Raw genomic sequence first — 16,601 nt, 5'->3', positions numbered from 1 at the left:
GCACTGTTCTAAAGTGAGATTTTTTTCCCTGTCCTTGCAGCCCATCTGTACGGATGTGCAGCAAATGCTTCTTCATTACATTGTACAGACGTGGTACAGATTCCTCCCAGGAAAATCCTGAGCAAAGAAAGTTCCCAGGAAAGTAATAAAGAGTCTCTGGCTTGATTTGGCTGAGAACAGAAGTGCACAGGGTTATGTACTGGCTGCATCTATCCCTAGGTTACTTAAAGCCAGAGGCATTTCCATAGATGGGTGCTGACCTGGAATACACACAAGTGCTTAGAGACTGGCTAATATTTACTTTTCATGGTAGGCACTTGCAGTTTAGCAGTCTGGACCCTGAATCTCTGGGGTTTTCTTCTCCACACAAAGGGGTGGCCTCACTGGGTAGGTCTCTGAGTGCAAGTCTGGCACAGGTTGGCTAGCACCCATCCCAAATGGCTAGTGTGGAATAACCACTCTGCTTTAATTAATAAATCACTGCTTCCCTTAGTGGATAAACCCTTCAAATTTACTACAATTTCACCAAGTTCTGAACTGTGGCCACTGTGTCTCTCGTGGAATTCTGTGTATGGTCCTATGGGAGTGTTCCCGAGGAACAATTCTGTGTATGGTCCTAGGGAATGTTCCCAAGGAACAATTCTGTGTATGGTCCTATGGGAATGTTCCCAAGGAACAATTCTGTGTATGGTCCTATGGGAATGTTCCCAAGGAACCACTCTGCCCTAACCTGTGACTGTAGCCCAGGGGTGACCTCGTCCCAACACCTCCAGCTGTGTCAGTGAGTCCTGACTGTGCCCTTGCTGACCCATCACAGGTTCCTCTGCCTGCTGCCCTGGGGAGCATCCCTAAAGTGCCACCAAGAGAGGAGCTCCTGTGGGCACAGTGTCCTGGGATTCAGGGGAGAAGAAGGGCTTTTCAGTCTTCAGCACCTCACACTCCATCAGCACTGCTAGCAAACGGTCCAGCCTCTGGAGGGCACAGACAGTCACATTTTACAGGTCCTGTCTCACTTCAGCTTCCCAAGGGACACTCTGAGAAGGAGAGGGAAGGAAACAGGTCTGGTCGGACAGCCTGTTCCCAGAAAATCATCCTAACCCTTAAGCACTAAATAGAGCTGTAAGAACTTCCCAAAACATTGATTTCCCTGCAGACTGAGGGCTTAGAGTGGCACTAAGTTGAAGCAGAGGCTGGACCTGTCATGAACAGACCATGTAAATATAAGAGGTAAGAGCCACTCAGACAATTCCATAAAACATTCCAAAATCCATCTCCTGGGATATGATCATCTCTGGTTCTTTTTTAGTATTGTCAACTTCAAATTTTCTTCCCAGGTTTTTGTCTTTCCCTTGGATTCTTTTAACTCTTGTTTCAATTTGTCATTTTGGTATCGTAGAGACAATTTTACAATACCAATTCAATTTATTTCCTTCATTTAATTTCTCAAATTACTATTTTATCATCTGTTCCCTCCATTACCGTGCAAACTTTAAACATAGTGCCAGTGCATTACAAATAGTACTTTCTCCCTTTTATTTTTCAGCAGTCCCCATTTTTCATCTATTTTCTCCTACATTTTCTCCCACTTGTACCAGTTATCTACTGGCCAAAGCTCATCAGTTTCAATATGAAAACTGTGCCTTTGTAGGTAATCTGCCAAGCCTTTTGTCTGTTTCTCTAAATTGTTTGCCATCCTGTCTTCAACTATGCCAAAAATGCCATGAAACAAGTGGGAGCTTCAGGCAAGCCCTGCCTTAGCCTCAGATTTTTGGCAGCCTCTTAAATTTAAGAAAGCGCTCTGGCCCACAAGTTCTAAGGATGGTGAATCAAGGCAATTCATAAAGTCAGTTATTTATTGAACAGACAGGAGATAACAGACAAAGGTCTTTACTATACAGTATAAACAAGGAAGAACTACTACTAGATTACATAAAAGTGCATATCACTTTTTTGTAATCTACGTATTTTAAAGCTAGCAAAAGAAAGAATATTGATTAGGGGTCAAGTGGAATTTGGCGCCAAATGGCCTTGTTGTAGCCAGAGTCCTTTCACTCACTGTCCAGAGGAGTAACTGCAATGCAGGCTCGCTGCTCTGGAGAGAAACTCCACACATTTACAGGGGATGAGCAGAACATTTCTGCTTTGGGAAAGTTTGGTGTGACTTTTGTAGCTTTTACATTAAAGTGAGGTGCCTGTCAGTGAGAAATCCAGCTTCTCTTTCCAGGTCTCACTCCCACAGTGAGGTGTTCATTGTCAGCCTGGAGCGTTCATCTTGTGGCACCAAACCAAGGTGCTATGAGACAGCTTGTCCTGTTTGAGTCATTTCACCAGTTAATAAGCAGCAGATGAGCTCTCCCAGGGGTGAGATGTGCTCCATCCCTCCCGGGGGTGAGATATGCTCCATCTCCTGTGGGTGAGATGTGCTCCATCTCCTGGGAATGAGATGTGCTCCATCTCCTGTGGGTGAGATGTGGTCCATCTCCTGGGAATGAGATGTGCTCCATCCCTCCCGGGGGTGAGATGTGCTCCATCCCTCCTGCAGGTGAGATGTGCTCCATCTCCTGGGAATGAGATGTGCTCCATCCCTCCTGCAGGTGAGATGTGCTCCATCTCCTGTGGGTGAGATGTGCTCCATCTCCTGGGAATGAGATGTGCTCCATCCCTCCTGTGTGTGAGATGTGCTCCAGCTCTCCCGGGGGTGGGATGCCCTGATCCAGGTGCCTCTCTGGATGATGCAGAGCTCCTCCCTTCCCGAGCAATCCGTGCTGTACTGGATCAGGATCAGGATCAGGATCAGGATCAGGATCAGGATCAGGCGTGGCACTGGCCAAAGCTGGCAGTGCGAGGTGGTGTTGGGCTCTGCCCCCTTCCCAGCCCTGCTCACGCCTCCAGGGGAATGTGGCAGTGCCTGCAGAGCTGGATGCTGCTCCAGGCAGGATGGCAGCTCCTCCCCACCTCTCACTCAGCACCATCAGGATTTTTAATGCCCCTGCTTTGACCTTCCTTTACCTTTGCCTTACTGACCACATGAGAAAACCCAGCAAATCCTAAGAAATTCCTGCGTGACAGAAGGTCAGATTTAGGGTGTTGTTACAAACTTTCTGTTTGGACACCTGTCCACAGGTTCCTACATGCCTTGTGCCACCACCACCTCCAGTCGTCAGTGATTTCCAGTGCCCTGGAACAGCTGCCCCAGTGCCAGTCTGTGCCAGCAGCAGCTGCAGCCAGGCTGAGCAGGGGCCTTGGGCTGCACAGGTAAGGACCCTCCCCTGGCTGCTTGCACCTGAGTGAGACCCAGCTACTAACTGAACTCTGGATGTAGCCTCAAAATGTGATAGAATCAGACCTTCAGAATGGCTCCAAGGGGCAACAGCTCCTGTGGCAGCTCTGTAAGGGACACTTCCTTGTCCCAGCCCTGGTTCACTGACACACACACAATAAATCAACAGTAACAAGGAATTCTTGCTTGCAGATTTCCCAGCCCTAACCTTTGCCTTTCCTGCCTACAGCTGAGGGAAATTTGACAATATATGAACAAATAACCTTTGCTGAGAGCAGTCACCATCCCAATCCTTCAGCCTTTGCAAGATTTTATAGTGAATGGGCCCAAATTCAAATCCTAAATTAAACCTTCTAACAAGTTAGAAAGATACTGGACAGTAAATCACACAGGTTTAAATATCTGCGCAGGGGTTGCAGCACAACCAACATTAAACTGTTTTAGCTGCCAGGAACATAAACTGTGCTTCCCAAGATTTCAGACCCTGGGACTGTCTGTTGCCACCTCTGCCCTTCCTTTGTCTTTTTCCCCTTGAGAAGTTGGAGAGCTGCTTCCAGTTTTCTTTTTAGAAGCAGCTCCGAAATATGAACAAAATAAAACATTTCTGACATTTCACCTGAAGAAGAATGATTGAGAATGGAAAGGACTGTATGCAAATAGCTATTGTGGGTGGGGCTGAAACTATGAGTGTGAAGATTGGTATAAATATCTCAGATTAATTATGCTGCAAATTCAGATCATTTTGCAGATAATGGAAAATTACCAAGATGCAGGAAAAATTAAATGACCCTAAGTAAATTACATTTCTGTATCTAAAATGTAAAAAAACCATTGATAAAATATATGAAAAATGTAAAATATTTAAATATAGTTTAAATAAGGGGTTTTTTTTGTCTTTTTATAGGCCGGGATTTTATTATAAAAACATAATTATAAATAATATAAAGATACAAATCTAAATGTAGAAATATATGATAAATACATAAAGATAGCTATAAAAATATAAAATATAAACAAAAGTATTAGAACTAGTTAAAATATATAAGTATTATTGTAGTATATTACTATGTTATTATATATATCATACATAAATATATCAATATAAACTAAAAATGAAAAAGTGAATATAATTGAAAAATTTGTATATATAAATATTTAAACACCATTTAAATGAAGGTATTTTTAAATTTCGGTTAGAGGCAGGGTTTTTATTTTAAATACTATAAATATTATAGAAATCTAAATCTAAGTACGGAAATATATCACAAATATATAAATGTGTATATAAAAATACACCCGTAGCAGATGTCTGTTTGCTCTGTGTCTGTGAGAAGCGGGCTGTGTGCTGGACAGGGAGAGGCGCTGTCGGAGAGTGGCATCGGCGCCAGGTGTGAATGTGAGGATGATGGGGCTCGGAGCAGCCCAGGTGTGAGCTGTGAGGATGATGAGGGGGTGGCTCCTCCCGGGGCGGTTTTAACGGGGGGAGAGTTTGCCTCGGTACATTTTTGCACGGAGCTGCTGAGTGGAGGGCTTTATGGGGCGCTCCCGGCGCTGTCTCACGCAAGGACTGCGAGAGCTTCTCCCAGGGTCGGCGGGAACACCCGGATTCGCGCTTGGATACGTCCAAGCATCGCTTAAAGGAGGTGCCGAGGGACGAATCTTTGTGCCGGGGAGCAGCAGCCGAGCAGGTGAGCCCGTGTGGGTTTGGAGCGGGGAATTTTGTCCTTCCCCTTTGCAATTTCATCTTGCCAGTCCCTCCCCGCTTCCCCAGGAACAAAAGTGCAGCTTATGAGGACGAAAGGGATTAAGGAGAAGGAAGCAGCTCCTCTTCTTTTATTGTCTGCGTTTGAACTGAGGGGATCCCTCTTCACTTGTGGTTTTAAGGGCGTTGATTGCAGGAAAAGCTGCCTTTTCCAGGCTGTTGGGGGTATCCCGGGGGTGACAGGGAATCCCTGCGTTCTATTTGAAGGGGAATGGGAAAAGTATTCTTGTGGTGTTATGGGTTTGGTTTGAAGGCAGCCACCCCATTTTCATCACCCTAGGGTTGAAATGGAGGGGGCAGCCGTGGTGTCCCTCCTTTTCAAGGCTTTGAATGGAGGTGGAAATGGCCCTTTGCCATCAGTCGAAGGCTTTCATTTGAGGAGCGCCCCTTCTTTTGTGCTCTCGTAGGGGACGAACGTGAAGGGGAGAGGACACTTCTTTGCCCTTGTTGAAGGGAGGCGAGCCCCGCCTGCGGCGTCAGTTTCGGGGTTCGGTTGCGGGAAGCTGCAGCTGTGGCAGCGTTTGCAGGGCTGCAATGGGGCCGTGCCGCTGCATGGGAGGGCGCTTGTGGTGGCCGCGGCCCGGGCCGGAACGTTGCCGCTCGGGAGCGGCGCTGGCACGGCCCGGGCAGCTGCCGGGGCGCACGGGGGATTTGGCGCGGCCGGGCCGGCCGAGGGCGGCGGTGGCGGAGCCGCGCCGGTGCGAGCCGAGGGAGCCGCGCCGGGCCGGCCAAGGGCGGCAGAGGCGGCGCGGGCGCTGCTGCGGCGGCCCGGGCGGTGCCGGCCGCTCCGGCCGCTCCGGGCGCGGGGCTCGGGCGCCGCCGCCACCCCCGGGCCCGGTGCCGGCCCCGCCGGGCAGGGGCAGCGGGCGCGGCTCTCCGGGCCGGCGCCGGCCCCGCGTGCCGGAGGAGCCGCCGGAGGAGCCGGTCTCCTGGCGGGAGCCGCGCTCCGTCCGGGGCCGGCAGCGAGCGCGGGCTTCGGCTGCTCGCAGTGCTGGGGCGGTGCCGCGGTTCGGAGGCGCTTTTTCGGCATTGATTGCATCGCTGTGTTCGGTTTGCAGCGGGCGTACGCTAAGGGCTACGGGGTTCTTCCTGAGTGCTGCGGTTCTCGGTGCCGGTGGGGATGATAAAGGTTCGTTTCGGATTGGGTTTCGTAGTCGGATATGGTTTTTTTGCCGGGGTATTATGTTTAGAAAGGCGCGCAATGGTTTTTACGGGTCGTAGCGCGAAGCAGCGGTTCGGATTTTAATTCTGTTGAGGTGGCTTTTATTGGCGTGAGCGGGTAGTGTTTGTTTCGGTGGGCTTTTGAGGTAGCGTCGTGTCGTTCATAGCAGCGGGTTTTTAATCTCGAGAATTGCATGTGTGCTTATCGTCTTCCAGGGCTTTTATTTATTTGGTTGGTTTGATTGTAGTGTATGTTTTATGGTTGCGGGTAATTTGGGAGACATTGTTTATGGTTACGTTTGTCTTTAGTCTTTGTGTTTGTTTCTAGGTGTTATTTTTATTTTGATATCTTGAGGCACTATGGGTTTATTCCGTTGGGAATAATATTTTTGTTGAAAATGAAAGTTTATTCGGTTTTGGGGCTTTTTTTGTTGTTGGTTTTTTTTTATTGTTTTTTTGTTGTTGTTGTTGTTCTTTCATGTATTTGATTGTTGTTCATCGGTTTTATTTTTGGGAATATGGTTATTTATGTGGTGGATCTTTTCAAGTAGTATTGAGTAGTTGTTTTCTTAGTTTTTAGTCCTTGAGATTTTTTCTATTTCGTTAAGTAGTTCGGCTGTTATATTTACAGAGGATTGGTTATTCTTTGAGTTAGTGTAGAGGTAGAATTTTGTTTATTTTTTTTTAGTAACCTTCAGGGTCAGTGGCACTGTTTGGAGTTTAGTAGGTTGGTTTGATTTCTTTTTTTAGTCGTTGTTGTAATTTGCTGTGCGTGTTTCTACAGGGTTTTCCTTTATCTTGGTTCCATTTTTCTGATATGATGAGAATTTGTTATTGAAAAGAGTGTTTTGTGGTTTTTTCGCTGGCAGATTTTTGGCTGTTGGAGGTATCTTGATGTTTTTCGAAGATATTGGTGGGAATTCAATGCTCTTTGTATTGTAATTTTATTTAGGAATTGGATTTCTAATGTAATTTTATAACTATATTTAAAAAAAACAGATGTGTGGAAATGGGAATAAACCTCTCTTGTTTTTATATATTTGATCATTTTAAAAATTTTACTTGTAACATAAGTTATTATATGTTACAATAAGATATTATCTTTTTTAATTAGAGTATTGTGTATATTTATAGATATGTAAATAGAGAATATAAATATAGACACAACCCAACTCAAATATAAATATAGAAATGTGTTGCATATATGCAGGTATACATAAAATTTTTAAATAATTGTAAATATAAAATAATATCAATTGATTCTACGCATAATACAAGTAATACTGTATATATCTTATTTAGTATATTATAGGAAATAGATATAAAATAGATATATCAATTGATGTACTATACTTATAAAACAAATGATAGATATGATAATTATAATTATAAAAGTTTTTCAAGTAGTTGAAAATAAAGGATGGTTTTGTTTTTCATTTGGCAAAAGCAGGGGTTTTAGTATAAAAATTATAAATACAAATAATATAAAGATAGAAGTCTAAGTATATAAATATATCATAAATAGCTAAAGATTAATATAAAAATTAAAAATAAAGGAAAAAACAAGGTTTAGCAGTAGATATGATACGTAATTTAAAAAATAATTTATCTCTCTTATTTCAACAGGATACATTATATATATTTTAAATATAATGCATCAATATAAACTATGAATATAAATGTGTATATAGTCATGCAAGCTATAAATATAAAAATATTTCAGTATAGTTTAAAAGAAGGGTTTTCTGGTATTTATTTAGTTAGAATTGGATTTATTTTAAATAATAAAAGTATTTTAGAAATGTAGTTTTAAACTATAGAAGAACTATATAAGAACTATACAATTAATAGAGAAATATATTTATAAAAACACAGAGAAATACATATAAACAATAGGAATAGACAGAATATATTATATAAATTACATGCTACCTCAATGTTCACTATAAATATGCGTGTGACTATAAATATGAAAACTAGAAATAAAACTTTTATTTAAACATGGCTTTAAATCAAGGGGGCTTGTTTGGCTCTTGCTGGATAAGAGGCAGGTTTTTGGCATTTATTTCAGAGCAGTTTTTGTCTGGGGTCGCCCCTGTTCTTTTTTGCCGCCGTCGCTGCCCGCAGCCCCGAGGCGCGCTGCGCCCCCGGCTGGGGCGGGCGGCAGTGCTGCCTCCTTGTGGGCAGAGCGCGGTACTGCAGCCGTGAGCCGGCAGGCAGCCGAGAGGCCGCCATGTTGGGAGTGGCGTGTCGCGGGTGTCTCGGACTCGCTTGACCTTCTCAAAATGGCGGCCAAAAAGGCGGGAAAATAGCACACCCTGGTAAGTCTGCCGCCCTGTGGCCACAGAGCGGTACTGCACCCCCCGAGCCAGCGCCCTGCCTCTCGCCGCTGGGTGCCGGGGGCAGCGGAAGGACGCGGCTGCCGAGCGAAGGAAGTGCGAGGGGCGGGAGCGAGCGGCATCGGAACAGGGCTGCAGCCCCCGGGCCCGCGCCCGCCCCGCTCCAGGCGCTGGGAGCGACCGCGGGCCGGACAATCCCGGCGGGGCGGCCCCGGGCAGGCGGCGCAGGAGGCGGAGCGGGGCCGTGGCTCTCGCCGCCGTCGCTGCCGGCAGCTTTGGAAGGTCGGGCCGGGCGCCCGTCCCGTCCCGCCGGCTCCCGGTCTCTGTAAACTCCTCTCTGGCTTCGCAGGTCCGTGCTGGAGAGTGGGAGAAAGGGCCCTGCTGGTTGCCGTGTCCTCGGTGGGCAGAGAGCTCTGACCTTGGCAGGATGGGCTGCTGAGTAATGGAACAATGGGGATGCGCTTTTATGTATTTAGTGACCTTTACAGATTTCTCCCCCTGCTTCAGGTGAGCGTGCATCATTGCAGGCTTGGGATTGAGTGAAATGCGCTGAGGAAACTGGCTCTGGGGAGGGAAATGCTCTGTTAACATGTGCCTGTTCTTCTGTCAGACTCATCACAGCAGGACAGCGTGAAGACTGAAAGTGTAAGAAGATGTGGAGGGAAAGAGAGAATCTGACAGGAGCATTGAACACACAGGTGCACGAATTCTGCTTTTGGCTTGGATGTAAACTCAGAAGTTGTAAGGAATTTGGGAATGAGAAGGGACATTTCAGAAGGAGAAGGAGTTGTTGTTACAGTCCTGGCAAAATCTTTTGTTCTAGCTGATAAAAGAAGTTAGTTTAAATTTAAAAAAATTTAAAATGTGGGGTTTTTTTCCTTCACTATTATATTCATTGGTGGTATATGGTGTGTTGTTTTATTTCTTTATATTATTAACTCTGTGTAAGTTGTTTTTTGAGTGAAGCTAACTTTCTGGATGGGTTGGTTGGTATTTGAGGTAGGATTAATTTCAATAGGTTTCTTTCATAGACTTCTCATAAGTATTACTGGGATTTTGGTATTGTTTACTGTATGTATAAACATACAGATTTGGTAGGGCCAGCTGGGCTGCTGGAGTTTTGGGTGTGAATTTATTAGATGGCTTTGGTTAAATACAGAATAATTATGTAAGTTAACAGCAAATGACCCAATTTATCCAGCTATGCTACCTAAACACAAAGTTTTATGTCTTACCAGTAGCTACTCCAAGTGGCTCCAAGTAGCTGTTGCAAAAAAGAAAGCACTGTTATTTTTGTGAAGAGTTTTCTTCTATAACAAGCCCTTTACTCCCCTTGAATCTGAGTCAGAGAGGCCAAACAGCTGCAGCTGTTCTGAGGGCTTTTACACCTGGGAGGATTTGCCCCCTCCCTTTTCCTGGGTGCCATGGGAACGAGAGGCGGGCACCATCGGGGGTATATTAACCCCAGCCTTGGCTGAGGGGCTTCATTCCCTCTCTGGGATGTGCTGGGGTAGGAGTTCTCCTCGCATTTCACTGAAAAGGCTCTTTCAGCTCATCTCAGCTTGTTTCCAGCAGGTGTTTCTGGGCATCTAAAGCAGCAGAGGCTTGGAAGAGACTGAGAAGAAAACAGCATGGAATACAGGGAGTATTTAGGTTCACAATTTTGGGTTTTGTGTTTAGGGGTATTTAAACACCTTTGTAATTTCTGGTTTTGTTCTTGTTTTGTTTTTAATTGTTTTTAGGAGGAGCACGCCTTTCAGAGATTCCAGGTTGTGTCAAGCACAACACTTTTTGCAGCAGATTGATTGTGTCACAGGAGGGATCTGCCCAGTGTCCAAGATGATGTTTGAGACTGAGGCTTCAGGTGAGTTGAGGATTGTGAGTGGGAGAGGGAGGGTGAGCAGGTATCCAGTTAGGAGTTCTTGGGAGGGGGTTTGCAGGCAGCAGGGTGAGAAAGGGTGTTTATTTGTTTATTTGAGGGCCCCCCCCCCCCCCCCCCAAGGCTTCTAGCAGAGGCATTCCCATGTCTTAGAGCACACAGAGTCATCCAGTGCACTCACAGGAATGCCATTTAACTTTGCCTTTCTCTAACCCAGGTGCCAGCCCTAATAAAGGCCACAGCCTTGGCATCAGGATGAAGCTGGAGCCTGAGGGAGCCAGGCACACTCAGGAGAGGGCAAGTAGCTGACTGGCTGGGATTTGGCCCACATAACTCTGGACTCATTCTTTGGTTTTGGTTTTCTTTATTGTAGCTGACCGAGAGGCTCACAGGCCATCACGAGGCTCTCTGAAGCAGACTCATTTCAGGTGCAACGTGGATTCCCGTCACCGATCATCCAAAAGATAAGTTGGGAGCCACGGCCTGGAGATGGGGGCGTAGCAGATTGGGAGTTCTTGGGACAGATTTAAAAATTAGCGGAGGGAAAAGCAAACTTCTCCAAGGGCCTCTTAGGACAGCTAAAGAGAGAGGCTCTACTTTTGATGGCAGCTTTCAGGCGGGCAGTGCGGAACAGCTCTGGTTTGTGTCGTGGTTTCCGGTGTGCCGTGTTCCCTAGTGTGTCTTTGGGGTCCCTTTTGCCTTCTTCCCTCGAGGCCCTCACCACAAGCATGATGTGTGGTGTTTGATGTCCCCCTGTTTGTCACGTTCTGTGTCACGGGTGTCTGCACACATATGGGTGCCGGAGCTGTTCTGCCCTGCCGCATGGCCAGCTGCAATGGGACAAGCCCTGGGGAGTGTAAATTTGTAATGGGGGCTGTACTTGGGCTCTAGATGCTATTCCTAGATGGACCTAAGGTGTTTGCAGCTTGTGAGTTATCCTGGTGGTGTTTGACACATGTTCTAACTTTCTTTCAGGTGCAGATGCATTGCATCCATGGCAGAGGGTCAGAGTTAGCAGGTGCCGGGCCTTCCTAGGAGCACGGTGAGTAGCAGACTGGTGGGGTTTTGGCCGATGGGGTGCCAAGATCAGGCACTGATGTTTGGTTCTCTTTACTCTAGCTGTCTGAGAGACACCAGCCCGGTGACAGCAGGACCTTCCCAGCTGACGAGGTGGCCTTTCTTTGCACCTGGCACGGACTGGCATCCCCAGATGTCTGAGAGATAAGTAGAGGGCTATGACCCACAGAGGGGATGAAGGCAGGGTGCTGGTTTGGGAATTACTGGGGAGGGTTTTTGAGTCCAATTTGGCGGTGGGGGGGTGTCCATGAAGTGGCCCCTTAGGCCCCATAAAAGCGAAGTCTCACTTTTGATCACAGTGCTGAGGTGTTCAGGGCAGAGCAGTCCCGGTGTGTCTGGTGTCACTTGTCTGCTGTGCATTATGTGTTGTTTGTGTATCTCCTGTCTTTTACCTTAGCGCATTGAGGGGCCTGTCAGAAACCTTGGCATCATTGTTAGCATCTGTGATCTCTGCATTCCTTGGCCTGGCACCCAGGCCATAGATGCGATTCTGATACCTGTCTGAGCTCCCCAGTCAAAAGTTCTCTCTTTGGAAGCATCCAGTCAGATGTCTTGTCAGGTCTTGTTCTGAGCTGTACGGACAGCTGTGCCCCACCTGGATCCATTATGGTGGATTAGGGCTTGAAAGAATGTGAGGGCAGGCAGAGGATTCTGACCATAGGATTCCTAGGCATCCATCTTTACTGTTCTTGGAATCAATCATTCAGTTAGCATCTTCTTCCTGCAGTGTTCTCTGAGCCTCATCAGCTCACCGTCAGTTTGAACTCAGTCATCTCCTTTTGCATGCTCTCAGTCCTTGCAGCCATTTTCCTTGCCAAGAGATTTCTGTTCCTGTTGTGTCCCCGTTGTGTGTCCTGTCCTGTCTGTCCTGTGTCACGGGTGTCAGCACACATTTGTGCCGGAGCTGCTCTGCCCTGCCGCATAGCCTGGTGCGATAGGAGAGGGCCCCGGGGACTTGGAATGTGTAATGTGGGGTGTAGTTGGTCTCTAGATGGGATTTGTAGATGGACACAGGACATCTGGAGCTCTTAAGTTGTCCTGCAACAGTGTGACTCTTGTCCTAACGTTTTTTTCAGATTCAGATGAATTAAATCTGGGCCAGAGGGCCCCATCCCGGGTGAGGGGATTCCCCCGAGCAGGTGAGGCCCCATTTGTCTGTGGAGCAGAAGTGTACATGGTGACTCTGTTAGAGCTCTGTTGTTTGTCTTTCTTTTTAGGAAGTGAATCTGGAAAGCAGCAGTCAAGGTGAGCCGTGGAGAGAAGTGGTTGTTATTGCTCAGCTCTCAAGGAGAAGAATTTTTCCAGCAGATTGATCATGTCACAAGAGGGATCTGCCCAGTGTCAAGGATGCTGTTTGAGATTGAGGCTTCAGGTGAGTTGAGGATTGTGAGTGGGAGAGGGAGGGTGAGCAGGTATCCAGTTAGGAGTTCTTGGGAGGGGGTTTGCAGGCAGCAGGGTGAGAAAGGGTGTTTATTTGTTTATTTGAGGCCCCCCCCCCCCCCCCCAAGGCTTCTAGCAGAGGCATTCCCATGTCTTAGAGCACACAGAGTCATCCAGTGCACTCACAGGAATGCCATTTAACTTTGCCTTTCTCTAACCCAGGTGCCAGCCCTAATAAAGGCCACAGCCTTGGAATCAGGATGAAGCTGGAGCCTGAGGGAGCCAGGCACACTCAGGAGAGGGCAAGTAGCTGACTGGCTGGGATTTGGCCCACATAACTCTGGACTCATTCTTTGGTTTTGGTTTTCTTTATTGTAGCTGACCGAGAGGCTCACAGGCCATCACGAGGCTCTCTGAAGCAGACTCATTTCAGGTGCAACGTGGATTCCCGTCACCGATCATCCAAAAGATAAGTTGGGAGCCACGGCCTGGAGATGGGGGCGTAGCAGATTGGGAGTTCTTGGGACAGATTTAAAAATTAGCGGAGGGAAAAGCAAACTTCTCCAAGGGCCTCTTAGGACAGCTAAAGAGAGAGGCTCTACTTTTGATGGCAGCTTTCAGGCGGGCAGTGCGGAACAGCTCTGGTTTGTGTCGTGGTTTCCGGTGTGCCGTGTTCCCTAGTGTGTCTTTGGGGTCCCTTTTGCCTTCTTCCCTCGAGGCCCTCACCACAAGCATGATGTGTGGTGTTTGATGCCCCCCTGTTTGTCACGTTCTGTGTCACGGGTGTCTGCACACATATGGGTGCCGGAGCTGTTCTGCCCTGCCGCATGGCCAGCTGCAATGGGACAAGCCCTGGGGAGTGTAAATTTGTAATGGGGGCTGTACTTGGGCTCTAGATGCTATTCCTAGATGGACCTAAGGTGTTTGCAGCTTGTGAGTTATCCTGGTGGTGTTTGACACATGTTCTAACTTTCTTTCAGGTGCAGATGCATTGCATCCATGGCAGAGGGTCAGAGTTAGCAGGTGCCGGGCCTTCCTAGGAGCACGGTGAGTAGCAGACTGGTGGGGTTTTGGCCGATGCGGTGCCAAGATCAGGCACTGATGTTTGGTTCTCTTTAATCTAGTTGTCTGAGAGACACCAGCCCGGTGACAGCAGGACCTTCCCAGCTGACGAGGTGGCCTTTCTTTGCACCTGGCACGGACTGGCATCCCCAGATGTCTGAGAGATAAGTAGAGGGCTATGACCCACAGAGGGGATGAAGGCAGGGTGCTGGTTTGGGAATTACTGGGGAGGGTTTTTGAGTCCAATTTGGCGGTGGGGGGGTGTCCATGAAGTGGCCCCTTAGGCCCCATAAAAGCCAAGTCTCACTTTTGATCTCAGTGCTGAGGCGTTCAGGGCAGAGCAGTCCCGGTGTGTCTGGTGTCACTTGTCTGCTGTGCATTATGTGTTGTTTGTGTATCTCCTGTCTTTTACCTTAGCGCATTGAGGGGCCTGTCAGAAACCTTGGCATCATTGTTAGCATCTGTGATCTCTGCATTCCTTGGCCTGGCACCCAGGCCATAGATGCGATTCTGATACCTGTCTGAGCTCCCCAGTCAAAAGTTCTCTCTTTGGAAGCATCCAGTCAGATGTCTTGTCAGGTCTTGTTCTGAGCTGTACGGACAGCTGTGCCCCACCTGGATCCATTATGGTGGATTAGGGCTTGAAAGAATGTGAGGGCAGGCAGAGGATTCTGACCATAGGATTCCTAGGCATCCATCTTTACTGTTCTTGGAATCAATCATTCAGTTAGCATCTTCTTCCTGCAGTGTTCTCTGAGCCTCATCAGCTCACCGTCAGTTTGAACTCAGTCATCTCCTTTTGCATGCTCTCAGTCCTTGCAGCCATTTTCCTTGCCAAGAGATTTCTGTTCCTGTTGTGTCCCCGTTGTGTGTCCTGTCCTGTCTGTCCTGTGTCACGGGTGTCAGCACACATTTGTGCCGGAGCTGCTCTGCCCTGCCGCATAGCCTGGTGCGATAGGAGAGGGCCCCGGGGACTTGGAATGTGTAATGTGGGGTGTAGTTGGACTCCAGATGGGATTTGTAGATGGACACAGGACATCTGGAGCTCTTAAGTTGTCCTGCAACAGTGTGACTCTTGTCCTAACGTTTTTTTCAGATTCAGATGAGTTAAATCTGGGCCAGAGGGCCCCATCCCGTGTGAGGGGATTCCCCCGAGCAGGTGAGGCCCCATTTGTCTGTGGAGCAGAAGTGTACATGGTGACTCTGTTAGAGCTCTGTTGTTTGTCTTTCTTTTTAGGAAGTGAATCTGGAAAGCAGCAGTCAAGGTGAGCCGTGGAGAGAAGTGGTTGTTATTGCTCAGCTCTCAAGGAGAAGAATTTTTCCAGCAGATTGATCATGTCACAAGAGGGATCTGCCCAGTGTCAAGGATGATGTTTGAGATTGAGGCTTCAGGTGAGTTGAGGATTGTGAGTGGGAGAGGGAGGGTGAGCAGGTATCCAGTTAGGAGTTCTTGGGAGGGGGTTTGCAGGCAGCAGGGTGAGAAAGGGTGTTTATTTGTTTATTTGAGGCCCCCCCCCCCCCCCCCCCAAGGCTTCTAGCAGAGGCATTCCCATGTCTTAGAGCACACAGAGTCATCCAGTGCACTCACAGGAATGCCATTTAACTTTGCCTTTCTCTAACCCAGGTGCCAGCCCTAATAAAGGCCACAGCCTTGGAATCAGGATGAAGCTGGAGCCTGAGGGAGCCAGGCACACTCAGGAGAGGGCAAGTAGCTGACTGGCTGGGATTTGGCCCACATAACTCTGGACTCATTCTTTGGTTTTGGTTTTCTTTATTGTAGCTGACCGAGAGGCTCACAGGCCATCACGAGGCTCTCTGAAGCAGACTCATTTCAGGTGCAACGTGGATTCCCGTCACCGATCATCCAAAAGATAAGTTGGGAGCCACGGCCTGGAGATGGGGGCGTAGCAGATTGGGAGTTCTTGGGACAGATTTAAAAATTAGCGGAGGGAAAAGCAAACTTCTCCAAGGGCCTCTTAGGACAGCTAAAGAGAGAGGCTCTACTTTTGATGGCAGCTTTCAGGCGGGCAGTGCGGAACAGCTCTGGTTTGTGTCGTGGTTTCCGGTGTGCCGTGTTCCCTAGTGTGTCTTTGGGGTCCCTTTTGCCTTCTTCCCTCGAGGCCCTCACCACAAGCATGATGTGTGGTGTTTGATGTCCCCCTGTTTGTCACGTTCTGTGTCACGGGTGTCTGCACACATATGGGTGCCGGAGCTGTTCTGCCCTGCCGCATGGCCAGCTGCAATGGGACAAGCCCTGGGGAGTGTAAATTTGTAATGGGGGCTGTACTTGGGCTCTAGATGCTATTCCTAGATGGACCTAAGGTGTTTGCAGCTTGTGAGTTATCCTGGTGGTGTTTGACACATGTTCTAACTTTCTTTCAGGTGCAGATGCATTGCATCCATGGCAGAGGGTCAGAGTTAGCAGGTGCCGGGCCTTCCTAGGAGCACGGTGAGTAGCAGACTGGTGGGGTTTTGGCCGATGCGGTGCCAAGATCAGGCACTGATGTTTGGTTCTCTTTAATCTAGTTGTCTGAGAGACACCAGCCCGGTGACAGCAGGACCTTCCCAGCTGACGAGGTGGCCTTTCTTTGCACCTGGCACGGACTGGCATCCCCAGATGTCTGAGAGATAAGTAGAGGGCTATGACCCACAGAGGGGATG

General features: G+C 47.9%; 1 long non-coding RNA gene across 2 annotated transcripts; it reads left to right on the top strand.

Moving 5' to 3' along the window:
• The first annotated feature begins 8,089 nt into the window (after positions 1-8,089).
• Positions 8,090-10,409, top strand: LOC141728663 (uncharacterized). 2 transcript variants are annotated; one of them, XR_012579805.1, is made up of 4 exons: positions 8,090-9,049; positions 9,153-9,240; positions 10,115-10,187; positions 10,285-10,409. It is a non-coding gene; the product is annotated as an uncharacterized LOC141728663 (long non-coding RNA). The 2 variants fall into 2 exon arrangements; XR_012579804.1 differs by having other exon boundaries at positions 8,091-9,049; positions 10,118-10,187.
• Positions 10,410-16,601: the final 6,192 nt, after the last annotated feature.

The sequence above is a fragment of the Zonotrichia albicollis genome, chromosome 3 (genome assembly GCF_047830755.1).
Source record: "Zonotrichia albicollis isolate bZonAlb1 chromosome 3, bZonAlb1.hap1, whole genome shotgun sequence".
Classification (NCBI taxonomy): domain Eukaryota; kingdom Metazoa; phylum Chordata; class Aves; order Passeriformes; family Passerellidae; genus Zonotrichia; species Zonotrichia albicollis.
This window is presented reverse-complemented; position numbering and strand designations above follow the sequence as displayed.